Source organism: Balaenoptera borealis (assembly GCF_965194805.1).
Source record: "Balaenoptera borealis genome assembly, chromosome: 21".
NCBI classification, from domain to species: Eukaryota; Metazoa; Chordata; class Mammalia; order Artiodactyla; family Balaenopteridae; genus Balaenoptera; species Balaenoptera borealis.
This window is the reverse complement of record NC_138880.1, coordinates 21,638,131-21,647,531: the sequence shown is the minus strand read 5'-3', so window position 1 is coordinate 21,647,531 and position 9,401 is coordinate 21,638,131. Positions and strand designations below refer to the sequence as shown.

General features: G+C 36.9%; 2 long non-coding RNA genes across 2 annotated transcripts in view; one reads left to right on the top strand and one right to left on the bottom strand.

The window, feature by feature from the left end:
• The first annotated feature begins 1,644 nt into the window (after positions 1–1,644).
• Positions 1,645–6,744, top strand: LOC309619791. Its single transcript, XR_014239236.1, has 2 exons — positions 1,645–2,400; positions 2,719–6,744. It is a non-coding gene; the product is annotated as an uncharacterized lncRNA (long non-coding RNA).
• Positions 6,745–6,883: 139 nt separating this feature from the next.
• The window catches only part of LOC309619789, a 42,117-nt gene continuing 39,599 nt past the window's right edge, over positions 6,884–9,401 (bottom strand). Inside the window, exon 3 of the long non-coding RNA XR_014239234.1 lies at positions 6,884–9,180. This is a non-coding gene — a long non-coding RNA (uncharacterized lncRNA). The remainder of the gene's footprint in view (positions 9,181–9,401) is intronic.

The following is a 9,401-nucleotide window of genomic DNA, read 5'->3' as shown; positions in this document are numbered from 1 at the left end:
GACTGCTGCTGGCTTTGCAGCTGCTTTGGTGGGCGTGGATGTCCTTCCCCTCTGCCACAGAGGCTGTGGGTTCTCCACTCTTCCATCTGAAGAATGGGACATGTTTTACCTTAATGGCCCACAATACAATGGGGACGAGATTAAAACTTGAAATAAAAATTTCTCAAGTTTTTCAATAAAAAGGGAATTACAAAGAATACAAGTATTATGGAGGCTCAGAACAATCACGAACTCTCTTGTAGACCAGCTCTCAGCCTCCCTTCCAGTGGTCAGAGCAGCTCCTATTCACCACTGGAAATGTTTCAGAAATTTTTGTGCCTTAGATTCTAGAATTCAGGTCAAAAAAGAGTCATAAACCCTAAAGGAGAAGGAAGCTTTTCTCATCTTAGTCTAAGGACTGCTTCCCGAATTCTCATCTCCTCCCCCGGTACTGACACCCTGTCAGTCCCAAGGATGGGTCCCACCCTCATGCACAGGGTGTTGTTTTTCCTAATGGCAACAACATGCACCTCGCACGGTTGTCTTCATGAATGCATTCAGTCAGCTGAGTCTGGCTGACTAAAGCTTGTCGCCCTGTGGAGGTGCCTGGACCGCGCCGGGCAATACCAAGCTTAGCGCAGTTGTGTTTTACACTCGCTATACAGATGATTCCCAAAATGCTATCATCTAATCACACCCAGGGTACCCTTCTCAGATTCCTGCTAGCCACATCAAAATTGTGTTTACATAATTCATGTGATCAGAGGAAAAAGATATTAGCTCTTTTACAGAAATGAATACAGCCATCTCATTAGGAACATGTGTACTGCTCTTAGGTTTAAAGATACGAGAGCAAAAACTTCCTACTAAAACCAACTACAAAGAAAAATGAAGATAATAATAGGTGTCAGAAAAAGCTTTTTTAAATGAAATCTATAGCCAAGTGAGGAAAAATAATTTTTGGTTTGAATGAACAGAATATTTTCTTAATATTCCAGGTTACTATTGTCACAACTTGTTTATGCCCTGAAAGCCTTTGGCAAGAATTTCATGGACCATATTTTGACTTCATTAGGAAGGCTGAATGGGCATCTATTGTGGATTTCTGTCTTGTATTGGAGATTGGGTTAGAAGTGCTCTAAAGTAGCTTCTGATAGAACAATGTATAATTTGGGGATTTCACAAGTCAGTTCAACTGTAGTAATAGATAAGTGACTTCTCACCTAACTGTGGGTCTGGAAACTAGTATTCACTCAACAAACATAGGTCATAGCATCTATGGCAAACTGACATTCAACAGTTACTAATACTTTTCACTTTTATGTTAATATTCCTACTCATAAATTTCTCCATAGGTCACTTTCTTCACAGCCACCAGCTCAGAAAGCTATCAAAGTACCATTATTACTTGGTATTTGTAATCAAGCACTATGGTTTTGGCGTTGTGATTGTTTTCATTTGTTTAGTTTTGTTTTCTTGATGATGCTTATAGCAGACTATGAATGTGGGTTGATTGGCTTTCCAGTATGGACAGTCATAAATAAAACTGAATTGACAAGTGAGAGGGTGCTGGTATTCACAATGACAAGGTCAAGTTTTACTTGTGATCCTTTTCCACTTCTCATACAAATATAAGCACAGACAATTTTAGAATAATTGAAAATTTATGTTTTTTAATCGACATATATTCCTGACAAACATTTGTTTTATATACATCAATCCGTAGGCTTAGTCAACTAGAACAATAGCATTCTCATATTCAGTTGTGCATTTAATACCTTTTGGAATTATTTTATATCTACATTTATGGAGTTTTTTCCCATGAAACGAAGACTGTCTCTATAAGGAAACTGTTAGCAAGTTTCTAGATAATTCAAATTGTTCAAGCTCCTGAGGAAGTTTTCTACTTGAATTATTGTTTACATTGTGAGAATTAGTTGAATATTTAATCAATTTTGTTTGTATTTTTTAGACACTATGCATTATTTCATATTATCTTGAGAGGAATTTGGTGCAGTTATTAAACATATGAGTCTTATATCAAAGGGTGAAATATATAACAAAAAGGGGCAAATCATAAGACCTGCAGTGTGCTGAATGATCAAAAATGACCACACAGGCGACCAACAGCCAGATGAAGAAATAGAACATCAGCAGACTCTCTAAAGTCCCCCTCAGCCCCTTCTTGCCATCACTATACCTCACTCCTCCTCACTGGCAACCACTATCCTGATTTCTATCAGCAGAGGTTAGTTTTGTCTGTTTCAGAACTTCATGTCAGTGGGATATAACAATATGATTTCTTTTTAGTATGGCTGCTTTTGAGGTTCATCTTTGGCAGTTATTCATTGTCATTATTGAATAATAGTCTATTGAGTATGCAAAAATGTATTTATGGATACTACTGTTGATGGACATTGGGTTTCTCCTAGTTTTTTTTTTTTTTTAATTATTATTTATTTATTATTTTTTTGGGGGGGGCTGTGTTGGGTCTTCGTTTCTGTACGAGGGCTTCCTCTAGCTGCGGCAAGCGGGGGCCACTCTTCATCGCGGTGCGCGGGCCTCTCACTATCGCGGCCTCTCTTGTTGAGGGGCACAGGCTCCAGACGCGCAGGCTCAGTAATTGTAGCTCACGGGCCCAGTTGCTCCACGGCATGTGGGATCCTCCCTAGACCAGGGCTCGAACCCGTGTCCCCTGCATTGGCAGGCAGATTCTCAACCACTGCGCCACCAGGGAAGCCCTCTCCTAGTTTTTAGTTACTGTGAATAATGCTATTAGGAACGATTTTCTGCATGTCTTTTGGTTCACGTTAGTACATAGCTCAGTTGAGCATATCCCTAAGACTAGAACCAGGGAACTATTATAAATGCATATTTTACTTTGGGAAATAATGCCAAACAGTTTTCCAAAGTATTATAAACAATTAGCTCTCCTCCAGCAATATATGAGGTCTAGATCCACCATACTGTAGACAACATTTGGTATGATTTGTTTGTTTAGTTTTAGCTGTGTTGGTAATGGCATTTCATTGTGGCGTTGGTTGATATTTCACTGATTGTGTTAGGGTTTTCCAGAGAAATAGAACCGATAGAATATATGGATATATAAGGGGAGATTTATTATGCGAGTCGGCTCACAGGATTATGGAGGGTGAGAAGTCGTACAGTCTGCTGTCTGCAAGCTGGAGAACTAGGAAATTCGGTGCTATAATTCAGTCTGAGTCTGAAGAGCTGAGAACCAGGAGCTCTGATGTCCCAGGATAGGAGGAGATGGATGTCCCACCTCAAGAAGGAGAGCGAGTTCACCTCAATGGAGTGGATGATGCCCACCCCCACTGGTGAGGGCAGATCTTTCCTCGGTCTACTGATTGAAGTGCCAAGCTCTTCTGGAAACACTCTCACAGACACACCAGAAATAATGTTTTAATAGCTCTCGGGGCATTCTTTAGCCTAGTCAAGTTGATACATACAGTTAACCATCACACTGATTCCTAGTGAAGTAGAGAATCTTTCCATATGTTTGGCAAACTGTTGGCAGTTTGACCAAGGCAGTTCCAGTTTATACGAGTTGCTTTGGTGAAATAATCAATAGCTTCCCCTTTCACTTCCAAGAAAGTGACCCTGATTTGACATTTGGATATCCTTGTTAGTGACTAACCAGTTGATGTTTTTTGCTCAGTTTTATAGAAGGTTGTCTGTTTTTCTTATAATTTGTGGGAATTATTTATGTATTCTGGAAATGAATCCTTTATTGGTTATGTTGATTGCATGTACCTTTCTCTACTTTGTGGTTTGCTCTTTCACCCAGTGGTTTCCTTTGATAAACAGAAGTTCTTAACTCTAATGCAATTTGAATTGTTAGGAATAGTGGCTTTGTGACCTGTTTTTACCTACTGATGGACACAAAGATATTCTCCTGTTTTCTTCTCCTTTTACATTGAGGTCCTGTATTCTTTTTTTTTTTTGAACATCTTTATTGCAGTATAATTGCTTTACAATGGTGTGTTAGTTTCTGCTTTATAACAGAGTGAATCAGTTATACATATACATATGTTCCCATATCTCTTCCCTCTTGCGTCTCCCTCCCTCCCACCCTCCCTATCCCACCCCTCTAGGTGGTCATAAACCACCGAGCTGATCTCCCTGTGCTATGTGGCTGCTTCCCACTAGCTATCTATTTTGCGTTTGGTAGTGTATATATGTCCATGCCACTCTCTCACTTCGTCCCAGCTTACCCTTCCCCCTCCCCATATCCTCAAGTCCATTCTCTAGTAGGTCTGTGTCTTTATTCCCATCTTACCCCCAGGTTCTTCATGAGGTCCTGTATTCTTCGGTTTATGACTGAGGGAGAAGTCAAGATTAACTTTTTTCCACATGGACTACCAATTTATGTCTATTTATTAAAACACTGTCTTTTCCCCACTAGTCTGCAATACCATTATTGTTATATATCAAGTATCCATATCTATGTTTGGGACTCTCTATCCTGTCCCTGTAGTACATTTGTAATTCTGTCACCAATAACCCACTGATTTAAATAATTCATCTTTAAAACAAGTTTGATCAGTTGTGTAAGTCCTCCAACTTTGTTATTTAAGGTTTTCTTAACCGTATATATTACATATACTAGGTACTATATATCAGTTTCATATCCCTTGACTTATCAAGTCCATGCGTAAGTGTTTACCAGAAGATAATAGACACACAACAATTTATATAAAGACTATTACAGCAGAAATTTTAATGTCAAAAAAAAGAACCAACTTAATAATCCAATATAAGGGATCGGTTAAAAAAAGATGGTTAATCTAAATGATAGACAATTGTGTCATTATTAAAATAATGTTTTATATGGATATTTAATTGAATTAGCAAAAGGTAGAAGTTATATCTAATATGAACTCTAAATTAGTATATGAAATGGTATAATCAATATAATCTCAATTTTATAATATACTTATTCTTCTAACATATATATGCATCTTATATATACATTGTATGTATAACATATATTCGAATAAATATTAATAGAGGTTTATATGGTTGTGCTTTAGGACTTTGGGGAATGCTAATTTCCTTCTTTAAACTTATATTTATTTTCATATTCTCAGAAAAAAACACTTCATTAGAAAATAATTTTCTAAATGTAGGGTTGTCCTTTACATCTAATTGTGTAATTACTTGTTTAATAGCCGCCTCCTCCCCTAGATTATTCTGTATATGCAGGAACCTTATCTGTCTTGTTCTCTGCTATTCCCCCACTATTCCCAACACCTGGAACAATGTACAACAAAGTAGATACTTATCAAATATTTGTTCAAAAACTTTGCTGAATAAACGAGTATAGCTATTCTATGGAATAGCTGAGGTCATAGTTGGTCATCTGAGGGCTTACTGTATATGCCCAGCCTATGGAAGAAGCCTTATTTGATACTCAAAAAATGTATCAGAGTGGAATGTTAACATTAGTATGTTTAAAGCCAAGTTTTGGGGGAATGAGACTGAGTGGATGCATTTTGATGGGGATGCAAGAAATGTAGTTATCTTGCAGGTCAGGAAAGCAGGCAGTCTGAGTGGGAGCTGCCAGGAGAGGATCCTTGGCAGTCAGAGGTGAGAGTGCCCATACTGAGAGCCTGCAGGATGGGCACAAAGGTGGAAGGGCCTAAGACTAACTACCTGTTTCAGCATTTTGCACATTTCAGGAAATTTGTCTCAGTACTCAAGAAATTCAGTTTTTGGTACATGGGGTAGAACAGAGTCCTATGTAACTCTTATAATGGCAAGATTAATGACTATGAAGGGCACAAGCTAATTCTCAGGACTAAATTCCCTCATGACACACAGGTCTACATTGTCTTGGTTTGAATCATTATAGAAAAAATATTATTTCTGAAGAATATTTGAAATTAAACAACTTCTTCCATTAATTTATGTTTATTTTAAGTAAATGAAATTTGACAGGATGCTTTATAACAGAAGCCCAGTAACTATCAGACTAGTTAATAAGTTTCATGATCATTACTCTAGGAAAGTTGAGAGTCCATGAATGAGAAATCGTCATTTTTACAGAGAGACGTAAATGAATTTTGAAACATTAAATCACAATTTTCCAGTCTCTACTTATTAATCAATTGCTTAATTAATAAATAACTTGTTAAATGGTTTGGCCTTTACTAGTTAGAATCACTTATGCAAATGGGAAATATTAATGTCAGATTAGAGCTGATGTATAAGTAGTTATGAATAATTTGATGGATTATAACAGTTCTTTTATAATATTTTGAAGCACTCTGATTGCATTGAGCAGACTATAATTGTCGGAGTAGTTGCATATTACTTTAGTTAACACGAGGGCTATTTTAAAAATTGAGTGTTTTGTTCTCCTTGTCCTTCTGTTGGAACTGATGGGTAATGTCTGGTGTGTTTGTCTTGCTTCCTGTCATTCCATTGATTTTTTTTTTTTTTTACTTGATCATATATGACAAAGAAAAGTTTTGTTTTTTAATCTATTTGGTATATGAGAAGAAAATGTACTTAATGAAGTCTGTTCACTTGGAATCTGCTTTTTTAAGAAGCAGCAAATAGATAGATATAAGCTGCTTGCTAGAAGTTATAACTTTACTCAGCCAGTATTCAAGGCAGTAAATGTCAAGGTGCCACTCAAAGCAATGAACTTAATAACTGCATATCAAGGATGACATTAGCTCAGATGAAATGCAGACTACTATGAAACTGTGTCTTTGCTTTTTTTTTTTTTTTTTTTTAGTTAAAAAGAGAAGACCTGCTAAAATCCATAGCTGGTTATATGATAGCCATTAACCCTAGAAGATTCCTCTGTATTAACCCCATTAGGTTGTCATGGCATTTATAACTGCATGATGAAATGAAGTTGATAGATTGATTACATTTTCAGTAAAGGACAGGATGGGATATAAATTCATTGTTAGAACTCAGTATTTTTCTCAATAGCTAAAATGTTGCCACAATTATTTCAGCTCTCAGAAAAAAAAATGTAGTGCTAACATTTCCTTTAATTTCTAAATTCTTCTATAAGACAGATGTAATTTCAGCTTGCATAAAAAAGGATAAATGTTTATGAGGACATCAGATCGCCCCTATTTTAATATTGTGTATGTTCTTTGTATCTTCTTATTTATAATTACTTTAAGATAACTATCTTTCTCCAGATTTGATACATTACACCTATTTTTTAAAAAAATAAATTTATTTATTTATTTATTTTTGGCTGCATTGGGTCTTCGTTGCGGTGTGCGGGCTTCTCATCGTGGTGGCTTCTCTTGTTGCGGAACAGGGGCTCTAGGCGCGCGGGCTTCAGTAGTTGTAGCACGCAGGCTCAGTAGTTGTGGCGCACGGGCTTAGTTGCTCTGCGGCATGCGGGATCTTCCTGGACCAGGGCTCAAACCTGTGTCCCCTGCATTGGCAGGCGGATCCTTAACCACTGTGCCACCAGGGAAGCCCACACCTATTTTTAAAATCATTCAATTTTTGTTGGCAGGTAATTTCCTTAAAATTGGGTAATATAGAAAATATGGGCTCAAGATTCTGACTAGAAAAATAAAATTATTCTAATTATGGTTACTGGATGTATAACGAGATGTTATATTGCTTCCTTGGTATTTATGGAGACTTCAAATGTGCTGTGTTCTACATACTGTATATTAAGTAGCACATGTCTTACATTATATTCATAAGATTTCAATATATTTGTTTCTTTTTTGTCTGCTCGATATATCGTTTTCTGGGAGGAGAGTGTAAAATCTCCAGCTACAATTGTTGACTTAATGATCTCTCTTCAGGGAATTCCCTGGAGGTCCGGTGGTTAGGGCTCAGCGCTTTCACTGCTGGGTGCCCAGGTTCAATCCCTGGTTGGGGAACAAAGATCCTGCAAGCTGTGTGGCACGGCCAAAAAAACCCAAAAAAACAAAAAAAACAAAAAAACTTTACAGTTTGATTAGTTATTGCTTGATATACTTTGAGCCTACATGGTCAGGTACCTATATGTTTATGGTAGGCATTATAGGGAACCTGTTGTATTGTTGTTCTCTTTATTAGTATACATATATATCTAATACTCTTTTTGTTCCAGTATGATATTTTTGCTTTAAAATTTGTTTTGTCAGATACTAATATTTCTACCCTTGTTTTCTTTTGGATCATATGAGTTTATCTTTTTTTTTTTTGGCCTTTGATTCTCAATTGTCCTATTATTAATAGCAGTCTCTTCTTTGTCTTTAGCAAGAAAGCACCTTAGGATTCCTTCATGTCCCTGTGTTTACTAGTCCCCACACCCACCCTTAGCCACATCGTATTGATATTGACTTAATTTTTGTTCTGGGTTAATTTGGATACATTTTCCTTCATTTTGTCCTCACTTTATTTTTTAAAAGACAATAATGAAAAAAATACCTCATCCATCTCTATTTAATTCTGGGAAATTTATTTCCATTCTTTCGTGTACATTTTTCAGCTTCATTTTTATTTTCCTCTCTTTTGAGACTTTCATAATCTAGATGTTGCCATATTTATTTCTAGTCTTTATTTCTCTTAGATTTTCTATTATATCTCCTCTTTGTCCTTGATGCTGCTATCTGCAGAGTTCCTAAACTTAGCTTTTAGCTTACTAATTTATTCATCAGCTATGTCTATCCTGTTCTGTATCTGAAACATTTTGTTCTTCATTTCAGCCATTATATTTTTCATTCTTAATATTTTTACTGAGTTTGGGTTTCGTAGAGCTTTGCTCTTGTTTTATATTGCTATTATCTCTTCCATCTTCCAAAACATATTTATGGTGCTTAGTTTAGATTCTTGGTGCATCTGTTCTCATAATTATCTTTCTGATGCATACATTGTCTCAAGACTCAGCCCTTGGAGCTCTTCTCTTCTATCTACATTCTTTGGTGATCTCATACTGTTTCATGGCTTTAAATATCATTTTTTATTGTGATGACTTCCAAATGTGTGCATCTAGTAGTAACCTCTCACTGAGTTCCAGACTCAGATATCTATCTGCCTCCTTGACGTCTCCATTTTGGTATATAATAGCCATCTTCAACTCAACTCAAGTGTCCCAGACTAATATCCACACCATTTCCATATACACCAGTTCCTTCTGTAATCTTTTCCATTTCAATTAAGATATTCCTTTCTCTCAGTTGTTTAGACCAAAAATCTTTCTACCTATGTATTCTTTTTTTAAAAAAATTATTTATTTATTTATTTTTGGCGGTGTTGGGTCTTCGTTTCTGTGCGTGGGCTTTCTCAAGTTGTGGCAAGTGGGGGCCACTCTTCATCGCGGTGCGTGGGCCTCTCACTGTCGCGGCCTCTCTTGTTGAGGAGCACAAGCTCCAGACGCGTGGGCTCAGTAGTTGTGGCTCACGGGCCTAGTTGCTCCGTGGCAT